The sequence below is a fragment of the Bubalus bubalis genome, chromosome 7, assembly GCF_019923935.1.
Source record: "Bubalus bubalis isolate 160015118507 breed Murrah chromosome 7, NDDB_SH_1, whole genome shotgun sequence".
Classification (NCBI taxonomy): Eukaryota; Metazoa; Chordata; class Mammalia; order Artiodactyla; family Bovidae; genus Bubalus; species Bubalus bubalis.
Genome location: NC_059163.1, coordinates 101,798,074 through 101,815,627, shown reverse-complemented (window position 1 = coordinate 101,815,627; position 17,554 = coordinate 101,798,074). Strand labels below are relative to the sequence as shown.

Sequence of the window (17,554 nt, the reverse complement as noted above, 5' to 3'; positions counted from 1 at the left end):
TAAAATGATACAGCCAGCAAAACTATACTGACACTGTAAGGATGGAATTAAGATTTGGCACGCATTTCACATGCGAGCAAGGTACTGCCCAAAATCCTTCAAGTCAGGCTTCAACAGTATGTGAACTGAGAACTTTCAGATGTATAAGCTGGATTTAGAAAAGGCAGAGGAACCAGATATCAAATTGTCAGCATCCATTGGATCACAGAGAAAGCAAGATAATTCCAGAAAAACATCTACTTCTGCTTCACTGCCTATGCTAAAGCCTTTGACTGTATTCAGTTCAGTTGCTCAGTCGTGTCCGACTCTTTGTGACCCCATAAATCACAGCACGCCAGGCCTCCCAGTCCATCACTATCTCTCGGAGTTTACTCCAACTCATGTCTATCGAGTCGGTGATGCCATCCAGCCATTGTATCCTCTGTAGTTCCCTTTTCCTCCTGCCCCCAATCCTTCCCAGCAACAGAGTCTTTTCCAATGAGTCAACTCTTCATGTGAGGTGGCCAAAGTACTTGAGTTTCAGCCTTAGCATCATTCCTTCCAAAGAACACCCAGGACTGATCTCCTTTAGGATGGACTTATTGGATCTCCTTGCAGTCCAAGGGACTCTCAAGAGTCTTCTCCAACACTACAGTTCAAAAGCATCAATTCTTCGGTGCTCAGCTTTCTTCACAGTCCAACTCTCACATCCATACATGACCACTGGAAAAACCAAAGCCTTGACTAGACGGACCTTTGTTGGCAAAGTAATGTCTCTGCTTTTCAATATGCTGTCTAGGTTGGTCATAACTTTTCTTCCAAGGAGTACGCATCTTTTAATTTCATGGCTGCAGTCACCATCTGCAGTGATTTTGGAGCCCAGAAAAATAAAGTCTGACACTGTTTCCACTGTTTCCCCATCTCTTTGCCATGAAGTGATGGGACCAGATGCCATGACCTTAGTTTTCTGAATGTTGAGCTTTAAGCCACCTTTTTCATTCTCCTCTTTCACTTTCATCAAGGGGATCACAATAATGTGGAACATTCTTCAAGACATGGGAATACCAGACCACCTCACCTGCATCCTGAGAAACCTATATGAGGTCAAAAAGCAACAGTTAGAACCATGTATGGAACAACTGACTAGTTCAGGATTGAGAAAAGGGTATGACAAGGCTGTTTATTGTCACCCTGCTTATTTAACTTATACACAGAGCACATCATGAGAAATGTTATCCTGGATGAATCACAAACTAGAATCAAGACTGCTGGGAGAAATATCAACCACCTCAGACATGTAGATGATACCACTCTAATGGCAGAAAGCAAAGAGGAACTAAAGAGCCTCTTGATGAAGGTGAAAGAGGAGAGTGAAAAGGCTGGCTTAAACCTCAACATTCAAAAAACTAAGTACATGGCATCTAGTCTCATCACTTCAAGGCAAATAGATGGGGAAAAACTAGAAACAGTGGCAGATTTTATTTTCTTGGACTCCAAAATCATTGTGGATGGTGACTTCAGCCCTGAAATTAAAAGATGCTTTCTCCATGGAAGAAAAGCTATGACCAACCTAGACAGCATATTAAAAAGCAAAGACATCACTTTGCCAACAAACGTCTGTACAGCCAAAGCTATACATTTTCCAGTAGTCATGTATGGATGTGAGAGTTGAACCATAAAGAAAGCTGAGAGCTGAAGAACTGATGCTTTCAAATTGTGGTGCTGAAGAAGACTCTTAAGAGGCCCTTGTACAGAACAGTCTTTTGGACTCTGTGGGAGAGGGAGAGGGTGGGATGATTTGGGAAAAGGGCATTGAAATATGTATAATATCATATAAGAAACGAATCACCAGTCCAGGTTCGATGCACAATACTGGATGCTTGGGGCTGGTGCACTGGGACGACCCAGAGGGATGGTATGGGGAGGGAGGAGGGAGGAGGGTTCAGGATGGGGAACACATGTATACCTGTGGCGGATTCATTTTGATATATGGCAAAACCAATACAATATTGTAAAGTTAAAAAATAAAATAAAAATTTAAAAAAAGAGGAAAAAACAGTAGGGAAGGCAAACAAAGGAATAAATGTACAAAAAAAATAATAGGTTTTTAAAAATTAAAAAAGAGAGAAGAAAAAATAACGGAAGAAGAAAGAAAAAAGGGGGGAAAAGGAAAACTCCACATAACTGCAAAAGCCCAATGTAGAGGCAGAGGTTTATAACAACAATGAAAAGTGTGACTGAATATACACATATACCCATAAGCAAAATCAAAACAGTCCAACAACAACAACAACAACAAAAAAGAGGCCCTTGGACAGCAAGGAGATCCAACAAGTCCATCCTAAAGGAAATCAGTCCTGAATATTCAATGGAAGGACTGATGCTGAAGCTGAAGCTGGCCAATACTTTGGCCACCTGATCTGAAGAGCAGAGTCATTGGAAAAGAACCTGATGCTGGGATTTATTGTGGGTGGGAGTAGAAGGAAATGACAGAAGATGAGATGGTTAGATGGCATCATCCACTCAATGGACATCAGCATGAGCAAACTCTGGGAGACAGTGAAGGACAGGGAAGTCTGGCGTGCTGCATTCCATGAGGTCACAAAGAATGGGGCATGACTTAGTAACTGAACAACAACGACAAAGATTTTTTATATATTTTGTAAAGTTAATTTGTTCCAAATTAAGCTGCTAACAATCTTTCCCAAATCATCATCTCTTCTATTTGTTTTCATCCCAGTGCGAGTACTAGTTGTGCTACTTGTGCTAAGTCGCTTTCAGTCGTGTCAGACTCGCTGCAACCCCATGGACTGCAGCCCTCCAGGACCACAGGCTCCTCTGTCCATGGGGTTCTCCAGGCAAGGGCACTGGAGTGGGGCGCCATCTCCTTCTCCAGGGGATCTTCCTGATCCAGGGATCAAACCCACGTCTCCTATGTCTCCTGCACTGGCTTGGGTTCTTTACCGCTAGCACCACCTGGGGAAAGCTTTCATCTCGGTAACGGCAAATCTCCTGACAGTTGTTTGGACCTAAATCTCTTAACTCATCCTTGGCTTCTCCCTTGTTTCACATCCTACATCAGGATGCCACAGTCCATCAGCTAGCTTTACCTTCAAAAAATGCCTTGACTTCTTGCCACCTTCATTGTCAATACTCTGCACCAAGCTACCATTTTCTCTCACTGATATCACAATAACCTATTGATTCTACATCTGCTGTTCCCCAGTCTATAATGTACAAAGTGAACCTGCTAAAACAGATCATATCAACTATCATTTCAGAACCCTCTAAGAACCTTCCATCTCACTGTGAAGCATGACCTACAGAAAAAAGTGTCATCAAGATGTACACTACATCTCTGGGCACATATACTAATCTGCAAATCATTCTTTCTCTTAGAGCCTTACTCTAAGGCTCTCCTGTACGTTGAACTTGCCAGTCTCTCTTGTAAAATCTGTTCCCTGTGTCTGCAGTGTTTTTTCATTATATACCTTCATATTCTCTTAGTTCTTTTGGTCTGATTCAAAAGTTGTTTGACCCTCCTATCTAAAATTTCATATCACATTTTTCTGCTTTATTATTCTGCTACACAATGTAACATACTACATACAATATGTTTTATGTTTTATCTTCCTTATTGCCTGTCTCCCTTCCTAGAATCTTAGTTCCATGAGAGCAGAGATTTTTGCATATATTACTTTATGCCCAGCACACAATATGAACCAGTTTGAATGAATAAATGAAAGTATTTACCACAAAAGTGCTCTTATCACAGCATTTATCACTAAAGGGGTTTCTAAATGATACACTTCAAGAAGAAGAAAAGTGATGGTAGAAGGAATGTCTGAAATGTAAAAAAAAAAAAAAAAAAACTAAAGAAAATAATAATTAATGGTGAATCTAAACAGCAATTTATTGCATAAGATAATATGTAAGGTTAAACAAAAGTAAAGAAAGCTAAAGCATTGTTTGGGAGAGCAAAGATCTTGATGAAATATAAATTTTATTAAGTAAATGTGTGTGTAGCAACACCAAAGGTATTTTATAAAAATGTAAGAATAGCTTGCACACCAGTAAAGTAAACAGATGAAGTAGGGTCGGGGGTAGAAGATAGTGTGAAGGCCCTGAATCATTTCCAAAAAAAAAAAAGAAAACAAAGAAATACTGAAAATTGAAAACAACAGAAAATACAGATTTTGCAATCTGGTTATAAACATAAAATCCACCTAGTTCCTGAATATGTTAGCAACAAAAGGCAACAAATAAAAGCATATGGTCAGAAAACAGTTGAAAGTAGAAGAATGAAGAATGATATACCAGATAAATTCTAACAACAAAAAAAAAAGGCTGCTATACCTGAAACACACAAGTTAAGAGGGTCATTATAACATGATAAACGGTTCAGTTTAACCGACAGCTTAATTGGTAGACACATAAAAGTATTGATTCAAAAATTATTACATAAAAATTGAACAGACCATGAGGAGTAATTGTAAAATATATCACTACAGTGGGAATTTTTGACACACTACTCAAAGTAATTAATACATTAAGCAAGATAAAAAAGACATGAAAATTTCATTAATAAGCTAATTAATCTAGCTGATATTGGTAGAGCATTACATACAACTACTGGCAAATACATATTTTTAAGTGTTAATGGAATATTTATAAAAATAGTAAGTATTCAGCTTTAAATCAAACCTCAAGAGATTTCCAAAAATGAGCAACAGATAGATCAAATTTCTAGACTACAAAATTTAAAACTCAATCACCAAAAAACTGTACAAATTTTAATAAGGCTATAAACATTTATGAAACGTAAACAGAATTTTTAAAACTTATAGGTCTAAGAAGATATTATAAGGTAAATTAGGATATATTTAAAACTGAATGATACTGAAAACACTATAAGCAGAGAGAAGTAGCATAATAGCTTAAACTACTGTCTAAGCCACTGAGATTTCAAAATTGTTTACAGATAGAGCAATAGCTGATTAAAGTCTGTTAACAAAGACTAATAAGAACAAGTTCAAGAATATTACAGGGTAAGTGAAGTGAATGTCTCTCACTCATGTCTCATCCTTTGCAACCCCATGGACTATAGATTTCCAGGCTCCTCTGTCCATGAAATTCTCCAGGCAAGAATACTGGAGTGGGTATCCATTCCCTTCTCCAGGGGATCTTCCCAACCCAAGGATCAAATCTAGATCTTCTCCATTACAGGCGGATTCTTTACCAGCTGAGCTACTAGGGAAGCTCATTACAGGGTAATCTCATCCATAAATATATGTGCAGCATCCACTTAAATAATATCATAGATAAAGAGTAGGACACAACTGAGTGACTGAACTGAACTGAACTGTAAAGAGCAGTGGCAGCACCAAGTCCAGGACACTAGACAGTCAGAGAACTCTCGACGCCAAGGGGTATTAGTGAGAACTCCCATGAATGCCTCCACCCAAATCCAAGATCTGGCCGCACCCATCTGCCTGCAGCACCCAGTGCTGGATGCCTCACACAAGCACACACAAATGCATCAGCAGCAGACAGGCTGCACAGGCGCCACAAGACACACCATCGCACGCGACCCTATCCATCAGAGGAAAAGAACTCACCTCCTCCCACCAGAATGCAAGCAGAAGTCCCTCCCAACACAAAGCCTATACAACACACCAGCGCAGAGACCAAAAGCAAGAAGTACAACCCTACAGCCTGGGGAAAGGAGACCTCAAACCTAGTGAGTTAGACAAAATGAAAGACAGGGAAATACCATGCAGGTGAAGGAACAAGGCAAAAATCCAAAAAACCAAGTAAACAAAGAGAAAATAGACAAACTATCTGAAAAAGAATTCAGAGCAATGTAGTAAAGATGATGCAAAAATCTCAAAAACAGAATGAAGAAAATACAAGAAACTTTTAACACATTTTACAAGGACCTAGAAGAAATAAAGAATAAACAATGACAACACAATTACCAAAATTAAAAATACTCTAGAAGGAATCAATAGGAGAATAATTGAGGCAGAACAGTCAAGTGACCTGGAAGATAGAATGGTGGAAATAACTGCTGAAGAGCAGTATAAAGAAAAAAGAATGAGAAGAAATTAAGATAGTCTCAGAGACCTCTGGGATAATAATTATGAAGAGCAAAACAATAAAACTTCTATAAAAATTATTTAAGAACTATGATAAGGAATAAATTCTTAAATAGGATGCTAAAAGCAGTAACTGTAGGGAAAAGATGAATAAATTTGATATCAAAATTAAAAAGTTATATCCATCAGTATAAATCATTAAGAAAGTGAAAGTGTAATCATAGAGATTTGTTTACATTATGTATAACTATAAAATATACCTAATATACCAAACACTACTAAAACTCAATAATAACATTATTTAAAAGATAAATATGCAAGTGATATTAAAAGGCAGTTTACAACAGATTATCCAAATAGTCAAAAAACATATGCAAAGGTATTAAACTTCACTGGTGGTGGTTTTCTTCTCCATATTAAGCTTCATCAGCCATCAGGAAAATGCATATTAAAGACTCAATGTAATACTCCTAAAGACTAATGGCTAAAATGAGAAAAAAAAATGATGCTATGGTTTTTCCAGTAGTCATGTATGGATGTGAGAGTTGGACCTTAAAGAAGGCTGAGCACCAAAGAACTGATGCTCTTGAACTGTGATATTGAAGAAGACTTTTGAGAGTCCCTTGTACTGGAAGGAGATCCAACCCATCCATCCTAAAGGAAATCAGCCCTGAATATTCAATGGAAGGACTGATGCTGAAGTTCCAGTACTTTGGCCACCTGATGCAAAGAACTGACTCACTGAAAAAGACCCTGATGCTGGGAAAGACTGAAGGCAGGAGGAGGAGGGGACGACAGAGGATGCGATGGTTGGAAGCCATTGCCAACTCAATGGACATGAGATTGAGCAAGCTCTGGGAGATGATGAAGGACAGAGAAGCCTGGAGTGCTCCAGTCCATGGGTCACAAAGAGTTGGACACAGCTAAGTGACTAAACAACAACCACTTTAACACTATTCACAAAAGCACTAAACTAGAAACAACCTAAATTTCCATCAGTAGTCAAAATGGATAAAAAAAAAAGTGTGATATATTATACTGAGAATGAACTAATTATTGCTACTTGCAGCAACATAGATTACAGCCTACAAATTGAAAGGTTGAGCGAAAGAAGCCAGACACAAAACAGAACCCACCATATTCAATTTTTATAAAAGTTGAAACACAGTGAAAATAAACCAATGGTGTCAAAAACCAGAACAGTGGTTACTTTGGGGCAAAAGAAGTAAGGGGTTAAGGATGCTTGTAATGTTCTATTTCTTCATTTGATAATGGTTATATGGGTGTTTATAAAAAACCTTTGAGATATAAAGTAATAATTTTGTACTTTCTATAATGTTTTAACATAATAAATGTTTTTATTATAAAAAGTACATGGTGTGGAAGTTACTGATTATAATTAGATAAAGGTTTGTCCTCTGAAATTATAAATTTAATATTTGTTATTGCTTTGTAATATACTTATAACAAAAATTACATCTATGATCCCTAAAATGCTAACAGATACACTGAACCTATGATGGCAAAATTTAGCTTTATATGTAAAGAGGCTTTTAAAATGTTTTCAATATCCTAATATTTCCTAGGATTTCACATTTCATTACATTTCCTCAAAATACAAATCACTCTGCAGTGAAGAATAATCTGCATATATAATCTTGAATTCAGACAATGAAACCTTCTAGCAACATCAAATAATATTTTAAGAGAATTGTAATGTATTCAGGTAACCAATGCTGACTCTACAAAGTACGCTACAAAAAAATCAATTTTTATCACTCGAAATCTATTGCAATTAGAGAGCAATGCCAAGTCACTGACACACTAATGGGTTTCAAAATATTTCAAAAAGAACAAGGAAATTGCTAAGTGTTTAATTGAAATGCAGTTCCAACAATTATAGCAAATTGGATAATATGAGCTTTCTGGAAAGCTACCATATAAAACTATCATATCATACAGTATTGAGTTTTAATAAATTTGCAGAATCATCTAGATACACTTTATATAACAATTATCCTACATTGAACTATGTAAAATCTTTTATTATATCTTCTAATATAAATTGAGTTAATTTCTATGTTCCAAGTGTTTGAATTTTAATTTAATTTTAGAACAGTGTAGCATTTCTGAAAAGGATCTGCTCCACAAATTCAACACGGCTTGCTTGAAAAGAATATTATATCTGACTAAAACATATTTTTCATGTATTCAACTGTAGTACTCTACTGCATGCAAATGATTAAGCTTTAGGAACAGGATTATCTGAACCTAACGTGTTAAATTGGGCTTCCCTGGTTGCTCAGCTCCATTTCCCAGCATGCCGTGGGGGGTGGAGTTGAGGAAGACGCCAGCGCCCCAGACTACCTGACTTCTCCGTGTCAGTCTGGTCCCACCCTGAAGAGAATGGAGGTGGCCAGTAGCCCTGCAGCTCCAGAACCCAGCGAGATCTGGGCTCTAAAGCAATGTCTGCTGCGCTGCAACAACAGCCGCGAACAGCACGGCATGGCGGCCTCATGCCTCGAGGAGCTGAGGAACAAGGCTTGTGACATTCTGGCCATGGTTAAGTCCCAGGCGCCAGTCACCCTGGTCCTGGAAGAGGATGGCACCATAGTGGATGACAATGATTACTTCCTGTGTCTTCCTGCCAATACTGTTTGTGGCATTGGCTGGGAATGAGAAGTGTACACACAATTCAGATGGAGGTACAGCTTGGATAACCCAAGAGTCCTTCCACAGAGATGAAACAGACAGGGGGCAGGGCTGAAGTGGAAGAACATGGCCAGGCAGCTGAAGGAAGACCTATCCAGCATCATCCTGATGTCCAAGGAGGAGCTCCAGATGCTCACTGATGTCCCATGTTCGGAGCTGCCTCAGGAACTCGGCCAAAATCATGTGGTAGTCTAGGGGCTCCAGAACACCCTCCAGCAGGTGCTTGACCAGAAAGAGGAAGCCCGTCAGTCCAGACAGCTCATGGAACTTTACCTCCAAGCTTTGGAGAAGGAAGGCAGCATCTTGTTGAAGCAGCAAGAGTCCAGAGCTGACCTCGGGAATGAAAGGGACGCTGCTGACACGGGCGTTAGAAAGCGCTCCTCCGACATTATGCCTGCAAGCCAGATCCTCTTAGTGCTGAAGGAGAAATCTGCCCCAGAGCTGAGTTTGTCTGGTCCGGATCTGGACGTGGGCAAGCACCAGGGACCCTGACCTTTGGAGGGAGACACTTGTATCGGGATTTTTTCACCTCTGCAGACCCTGAATTATAGCTGCCAATTTGCCCATCATTACATGCAAAACTTCTCTTGTAGCTCAGTTGGTAAAGAATCTGCCTACAGTTCAGGAGACCGGGGTTTGATTCCTGGGTTGGGAAGATCCCTTGGAGAAAGAAATGGCAACCCACTCCAGTATTCTTGCCTGGAGAATCCCATGGACTGTAACCTGTCAGGCTCCTCTGTCCATGGGGTCACAAGAGTTGGACACAACTTAGCAACTAAACCGCCACTGCCGCCACGACCACCACCACTAATGTGTTAAATTGGGCTTCCTTAGTAGCTCAGCTGGTAAAGAATCCACCTGCAATGCAGGAGACCTGGGCTTGATTCCTGTTTCAGGAAGATCCCCTGGAGAAGGGAAAAGCTACCCACTCAGTATTCTGGCCTGGAGAATTCCATGGACTGTATAGTCCATGGAGTCTCAAAGAGTCGGACATGACAGACTCTTTTCAACATGTTAAATTAAGACTTGAAAATTATAATTTCTGACCAAAACGTTGTAATAATTAGATATAATCGGTAGACCCACTTAAAACTGATATTTAGTGTTCATATTATGAATACACAAATATTGTTCATAGCTGTGCCACTCATTTCACTGTCTTTCCTGGTCCATTTTAAGTTCTTCGAGAACTTTTCTTTCTTCTTTGCTTTTCCATGTATTTAGCATGCGTATGCTGTGCAGTGCTTAGTCACTCAGTCATGTCTGACTCTTTGCAACCCCATGGACCACAGCCCACCAGGCTCCTCAGTCTGTGGGGATTCTCCAGGCAAGAATACTGGAGTGGGTTGCCATGCCCTCCTCCAGGGGATCTTCCCAACCCAGGGATCGAACCCAGGCCTCCCACATTGCAAGATTCTTTATCATCTGAGCCACCAGGGAAGCTCCTAGCATGCCTATAGACCCTATCAATAATATAAAATATTATCTATAACTCTTCTATAGTCAAGCATAACAGGTAACTTATAATATTCATTTTATTCCTGGAGACACTACTCTTGTTTTGCCCTTCTGCTAAGGTCTGATGCTTGGCTGCCTTCTAGGATTTATCTGTAGCAATATCCTGGGAATTCCTTCGTCCTTTTTCTGTATTGAATCCTGGATCTTGTGTCTTCTGCATTCATGGCACCCTTGCCTGGGGGTACACATCCTCTGGTAATTTGTTGAAAAAGTGTTTAGGGAAGATAAATTTGGTGAGAACCTGTGTATCTGAAAACCTCCTTTTTTTTAACCTTCATGCTAGATTGATCCTGTGGGTGAGAAGAGAATTCTGGATTAGAAATTGTTTTCTCTGGGCATTTGAAAGGCATTGTGCACAGTCTTATAGTTTCTAATGTTGCTGTTGAAAACTAGAAAGTATTATAATGTTTAGACATTGTGTATACATTGTATTTTTCTCTTTTCCAAAACACTGTAGGAAATTCTATTCACACTCATTTTCACAAAATCGCATGATGTGAGTTTGCTTATTGACTGTGCTGGGCACTCTATGGCATCTTCAAATCAAGAAAATGCGCTTTATTCAATATCCTGTACTCTTACACTTCTCCCCAACCCTAATGCTAATATCACATTATTCTCAGAACATTCTTTTCATTTTGCAATGGTCTTTCAAGGACTAGTATAACTTGTGTCTGGTGCATTCTGATTTCTTTCAACCAACAAGACAACACAAGCTGTGATGAACATGTAAGCTAGACAGGAACCCAGGGTTAGTAATCTGGCCAGTGACATAGCTGGTACTGAAGGGAAGTGAAATTGCTCAGTCATGTCCTATTCTTTGCGACCCCATGGACTGTAGCCTACCACCCTCCTCCATCCATAGGATTTTCCAGCAAAGAGTACTGGAGTGGGTGGCCATTTCCTTCTCTAGAGGATCTTCCCAACCCAGGGATTGAATCCGGGTCTCCCGCATTGTAGGCAGATGCTTTACTGTCTAAGCCACCAGGGAAGTCCTACTCAGAAGTAAAATTACAACAGATGGAGCTCATATTCAAACCCCCAGATTTGTTTCTTTTTTCTTTCTTCTTTAAGATTCACATGCCCATAGTATATACTGCGGAAGACATCCATTTCCCCTCAAGTCTCAGATTTGTAGATGCTGTGGGAGGGACAATGGGAGTAATTGTTTAATGACTACAGAGTTTCAGTTTTAAAAGATGGAAAGAGTTCTGAAGATGGATGGCAATAATGGTTGAAGAAATGGATGTATTTAATACCACAGAACTATACACTTAAAATGGTTAAGATGATCAGATAACATTAATTTGTTCAATATATTTACAGCTCACTTAAAAATAATCTATAAATTTGTTTATACATTTTTAATATTTTCTTCTACCTATTTTCCATTTCTGCCTTTAAACTCCTGGAAGCAAAAAATATATTTGTTCGTTTGACAGAACTTTCCAAATTTGGGGTGGGGGGGAGACATCAAGGCATAAACTCAAAAAACAGCGTATATATGTATCAGGATAAATATATAGAAAATCATACCTAGGTTCATCATAGTAAAACTGTTATAAACCGAAGAAAAAGAAACATATTTAAACTATCTTGAAAACAAATATACATTATCTTCAAGGAAGCAATAGTTAGATGGACAATATTTAGGTGATTCTGAATTCTATACAGAAACAATGGAAGCTAAAATACAATTGAATGATAATTTTCAAGTGCTGAACAATCACTGTCAATATTTAAAATTTAAAACACAAGTGAAATATGGAAGGGAAAAAACACAAAAATCAAATAACTAAAATGTCTTAACCAGCACTAATGGAGAAATGTCAAGTCCTATATACAAATAAATTAGAGATATAATGACATCAAAAGAAGGAAAAAGTGAGGAATGTGTTCACTATATTGAGTAAACTAATTCTGATAAGCAGAATTTTAAATATATCATTCCAAGATTCCTATCTCCTGGTTAACGAAACAAGCACTAATCTGTCAACTACTATGAAGGAATTTTTGTTGATGTAATTGAAGTATCAGTCAATAGATCTTCCCTGGTGGATCAGTGGTAAAGAATCTGCTTGCCAATGCAGGCAATGTGGGTTCGATCCATGGGTCGGGAAGATCCCCTAGAGAAGGAAATGGCAACCTACTCTAGTGTTCTTGCCTGGAAAATCCCATGGACCGAGGGGCCTGGACAGCTACAGTCCACGGGGTCTCAAAGAGTTAGACACAACTTAGAAACTAAACAACAATTGATCTTAAAATATGGAGATTATTGGATGTTGCTGCTGCTGCTAAGTCACTTCAGTCGTGTCCGGCTCTGTGCAACCCCAGAGACGGCAGCCCCCCAGGCTCCCCCGTCCCTGGGATTCTCCAGGCAAGAACACTGGAGTGGGTTGCCATGTCCTTCTCCAATGCATGAAAGTGAAAAGTGAAAGTGAAGTCGCTCAGTCATGTTCAACTCATTGCAACCCACGGACTGCAGCCCACCAGGCTCCTCCGTCCATGGGATTTTCCAGGCAAGAGTACCGGAGTGGGGTGCCACTGCCTTCTCTGGATTATTGGATGAACGTGACCCAATTAGGTGAGTCCTTTAAAAGTAGAGTTTTCTCTACCTAGTGGTAGATGAATCAGTCAAATATCTGAAGCACAGTAAGATTTTGATATGCCTCTCCTAGCTTAAGGATAGAGGAAGCCATGTGCCAAGGTATGCAGGCAGGTTGCATTCAACCAGAGCTCAGAGTAGCCCACTGGTTGACTGTAGCAAAGAAACAGGGACCCCCAATCCTAAAACCATGAAGGCCTTAATTCAGTCAACAGCTTGAATGAATGTGGGGACAGATATTTCCCTGGAACCTTAAAGTAAGAGTCTAGTTTCACCAACACTGATTTTTCAACCTTTTTGAGAGGTTAACCATATAACCTCAATGAGATGTCCAGACTTCTGACCAACAGAACTGTGGGCTAATAAAGGGGTTTGGTTTAAGCCACTGAGTTTGTGATAATTTGTTATATACAGCAATAAAAAACAAACACACTAGTAATGTATAATGTTTAGACCCACAAGACATCATAAAAAAGAATATACCTTAAGAAGACTTTGGGAAGCAGTCCTAAGATGGTGGAGGAATAGGAAGGAAGACCACTTTCTCCCCCACAAATTCATCAAAAGAACATTTGAATCCTGAGCAAATTCCACAAAACAACTTCTGAATGCTAGCAGAGGATATCAGGCACCCAGAAGGCACCCCATTGTCTTTGAAAGGAGGTAGGACAAAATATAAAAAATAGAGACAAAAGATGTAGGGACAGATATGTCCTCGGAAGGGAGGCTTAAAAAAGAGAGACGTTTCCAAACACCAGGGAACACTCTCTCTGGCGGGTCTGTGGCAAGCTTTGGAATCTCAGAGGGCAAAATAATCAGGAGGAAAAATAAATAAATAATTAAAACCCACAGATTACGTGCCTAACAGCAACTCCCAGAGGAGCAGCAGCCCAGACGCCTGCATCCCTACTAGCAAGTGGGGGATGGACAGGGAGGTGCGGGCTGCATTGCTGAGGGTAAGGACCAAGCATGAATGCCCCGAGGGAAATCTGAGGGTTTTAGCTTGAGATAGCAACCCAGACTGTGCTATAGCTATTCCGTGAAAAGCCCTAACACAGTGGAAGTGAGAAAGAGAATTAAGGGACTAGATCTGATAGACAGAGTGCCTGATGAACTATGCACAGAGGTTCATGACATTGTACAGGAGACAGGGATCAAGACCATCCCCATGGAAAAGAAATGCAAAAAAGCAAAATGGTTCTCTGAGGAGGCCTTACAAATAGCTGTGAAAAGAAGAGAAGCAAAACACAAAGGAGAAAAGGAAAGATATTCCCATTTGAATGCAGAGTTCCGAAGGATAGCGAGGAGAGACAAGAAAGCCTTCCTCAGCAATCAATGCAAACAAATAGAGGAAAACAACAGAATGGGAAAGACTAGAGATCTCTTCAAGAAAATTAGAGATATCAATGGAACATTTCATGCAAAGATGGGCTTAATAAAGGACACAAATGGTATGGGCCTAATAGAAGCAAAAGATATTAAGAAGAGGTGGCAAGAATACACTGAAGAACTATACAAAAAAGATCTTCATGACCCAGATAATCATGATGGTGTGATCACTCACCTAGAGCCAGACATCCTAGAATGTGAAGTCAAGTGGGCCTTAGAAAGCATCACTATGAACAAAGCTAATGGAGGTGATGGAATTCCAGTTGAGCTCTTTAACATCCTGAAAGATGATGCTGTTAAAGTGCTGCACTCAATCTGCCAGCAAATTTGGAAAACTCAGCAGTGGCCACAGGACTGGAAAAGGTCAGTTTGCATTCCAATCCCAAAGAAAGGCAATGCCAAAGAATGCTCAAACTACCACACAATTGCATTCATCTCACATGCTAGTAAAGTAAAGCTCAAAATTCTCTAAGCCAGGCTTCAGCAATACATGAACCGCGAACTTCCAGATGTTCAAGCTGGATTTAGAGAAGGCAGAGGAACCAGAGATCAAATTGCCAACATCTGCTGGGTCGTGGAAAAAGCAAGAGAGTTCCAGAAAAACATCTATTTCTGCTTTATTGACTATGCCAAAGCCTTTGACTGTGTGGATCACAATAAACTGTGGAGAATTCTGAAAGAGATGGGAATCCCAGACCACCTGACCTGCCTCTTGAGAAATCTGTATGCAGGTCAGGAAGCAACAGTTAGAACTGGACATGGAACAACAGACTGGTTCCAAATAGGAAAAGGAGTTCGTCAAGGCTGTATATTGGCACCCTGCTTATTTAACTTCTATGCAGAGTACATCATGAGAAACCCTGGGCTAGAAAAAGCACAAGCTGGAATCAAGATTGCTGGGAGAAATATCAATAACCTGAGATATGCAGGTGAGACCACCCTTATGGCAGAAAGTGAAGAGGAACTAAAAATCTTCTTGATGAAAGTGAAAGGGGAGAGTGAAAAAGTTGGCTTAAAGCTCAACATTCAGAAAACGAAGATCATGGCATCTGGTCCCATTACTTCATGGCAAACAGATGGGGAAACAGTGTTAGACTTTATTTTTGGGGGCTCCAAAATCACTGCAGATGGTGATTGCAGCCAGGAAATTAAAAGATGCTTACTCCTTGGAAGGAAAGTTATGACCAACCAAGATAGCATATTAAAAAGCTGACACATTACTTTGCCAACAAAGGTCCGTCTGGTCAGGGCTATGGTTTTTCCAGTGGTCATGTGTGGATGTGAGAGTTGGACTGTGATGAAAGCTGAGGGCTGAAGGATTGATGCTTTTGAACTGTGGTGTGTGGAGAGGCCCTTGAACTGCAAGGAGATCCAATCAGTCCATCTTAAAGGAGATGAGTCCTGGGTGTTCTTTGGAAGGAATGATGCTGAAGCTGAAACGCCAATACTTTGGCCACCTCATGCGAAGAGTTGACTCATTGGAAAAGACCCTTATACTGGGAGGGATTGGGGGCAGGAGAAGGGGATGACAGAGGATGAGATGGTTTGATGGCATCACCGACTCAATGGACATGAGTTTGGATAAACTCTGGGAGCTGGTGACAGACAGGGAGGCCTGGTGTGCTGCAATTCATGGGGTCACAAAGAGTCGGGCACGACTGAACTGAAATGAACTGAAGCCACCACCAGGCCCACTCACAGAACAAAGGACTGAGCAGAGCTAGCTGGCTGAGGACCGGCCCACCCCCTCCAGAGACAGGCAGGCAAGGGCAGCCAGAGCTGGAAGTGGGCAATCGCAGCCCCATAGGCATCCTATACCAAACTGCTAGCAGACTTCACTGCTAACCAAGACTTCTTGGGATTCTGGATGGTCGACCTCCCCCGGGAGGGTCAGAGCCAGAGATCAGCTCTCCAGAAGAGACACAGAGCACACCTGAGAATGCGTGCCTGTTGTACACCCAGAAAACCGAGCAGCTGGGATGGGGGAGGCGATAAGTCACAGCCTTCAACTGGGGGCAACTGTGCTCGCCAAGCACCTGGTCACCTGAGCTGCTTGGACCTGGGACGGGCACAAAATGCTGGCCCAACCAAGTCTGCACCTTTGTGGAGTATCCGAGAACCTGAACCTGAGCGGCTTTGACCTGGGGAGTGCATGAAACCCAGGGCCAGCATCAGACAGTTCCTGCCAGAGCAGCCTAGACCCTGAGCAGTGTAGACTGGGAAAGCACACACACTGTGAGTGGGGGCAAACCCAGTATGGCTGAATCACTGTGAGCACACGCCAGTGATATTTGTTTGCAGTGTTCCTCCCTCCACACAGCACGACTGAACAAGTGAGCCTAAAAAAAGTGACCACCACCACCCCCATGTCAGGGTGGAAATCAGACACTGAAGAGACCAGCAAACAGTAGAAGCTAAAATAAACAGAGGGAACTACTTTGGAAGTAACAGGTGCAATAGATTAAAACTCTGTAGTTAGCACAGACTACATAGGAAGGGGCCTATACATCTTGAGAAATACAAGCTGGACCAAGGAACTATCTGAAAATGAACTGACCCCACATTGTCCACAACAGCTCCAGAGAAAGTCCTAGATATATTTTTACTATTATCATTTTTTTATTTGAAAAAAAATTTTTTCATTTTTAAGTCCCCTATTACTCCTTTAATTTTCATTTTTATAACCTACTATTACCTTGCCAAAAAGAGACCCTATTTTTAAAGCAAACTTCATATATATATATATTATAATTTTTGTGACTTTTTTTTAATATTGTATTTTTGAGAATCTAACCTCTACTCTAGATTTTTAATCTTTGCTTTTTGGTATTTGTTATCAATTTTGTACCTTTAAGAAACAAATCTTCAGTACCCATTTTTACTTGGGAGTGAGATCACTGGCCTGATTGCTCTTTCCCCCTTTTGACTCTTTTTCTCCACCAGGCTGCCTCTATCTCCTCCCTCCCCCTTTTCTTCTCTACCCAACTCTGTGAATCTCTTTGTGTGTTCCGGGTTGTGGAGAACACTTTAGGAACTGATTACTGGCTGGATCTGTCTCTTTCAATTCCCCCCTTTTATTTTCCTGGCCACCTCTGTCTCCTTCCTCCCTCTTCTCTTCTCTGTGTAACTCTGTGAACACCTCTGAGGGATCCAGACTGTGGAGAGGACATAGGGAAGTGATTACTGGCTAGCTTGGGACATAGGGAAGTGATTACTGGCTAGCTTGCTCTCTCCCCTTTTGATTCCCCCTCTT

General features: G+C 40.6%; 1 protein-coding gene and 1 pseudogene across 10 annotated transcripts in view; one reads left to right on the top strand and one right to left on the bottom strand.

Moving 5' to 3' along the window:
- The window catches only part of STPG2 (sperm tail PG-rich repeat containing 2), a 620,311-nt gene that overhangs the window by 339,158 nt on the left and 263,599 nt on the right, over positions 1-17,554 (bottom strand). The window lies entirely within an intron of this gene.
- On the top strand, positions 8,246-9,286 carry LOC102409824 (annotated as a pseudogene).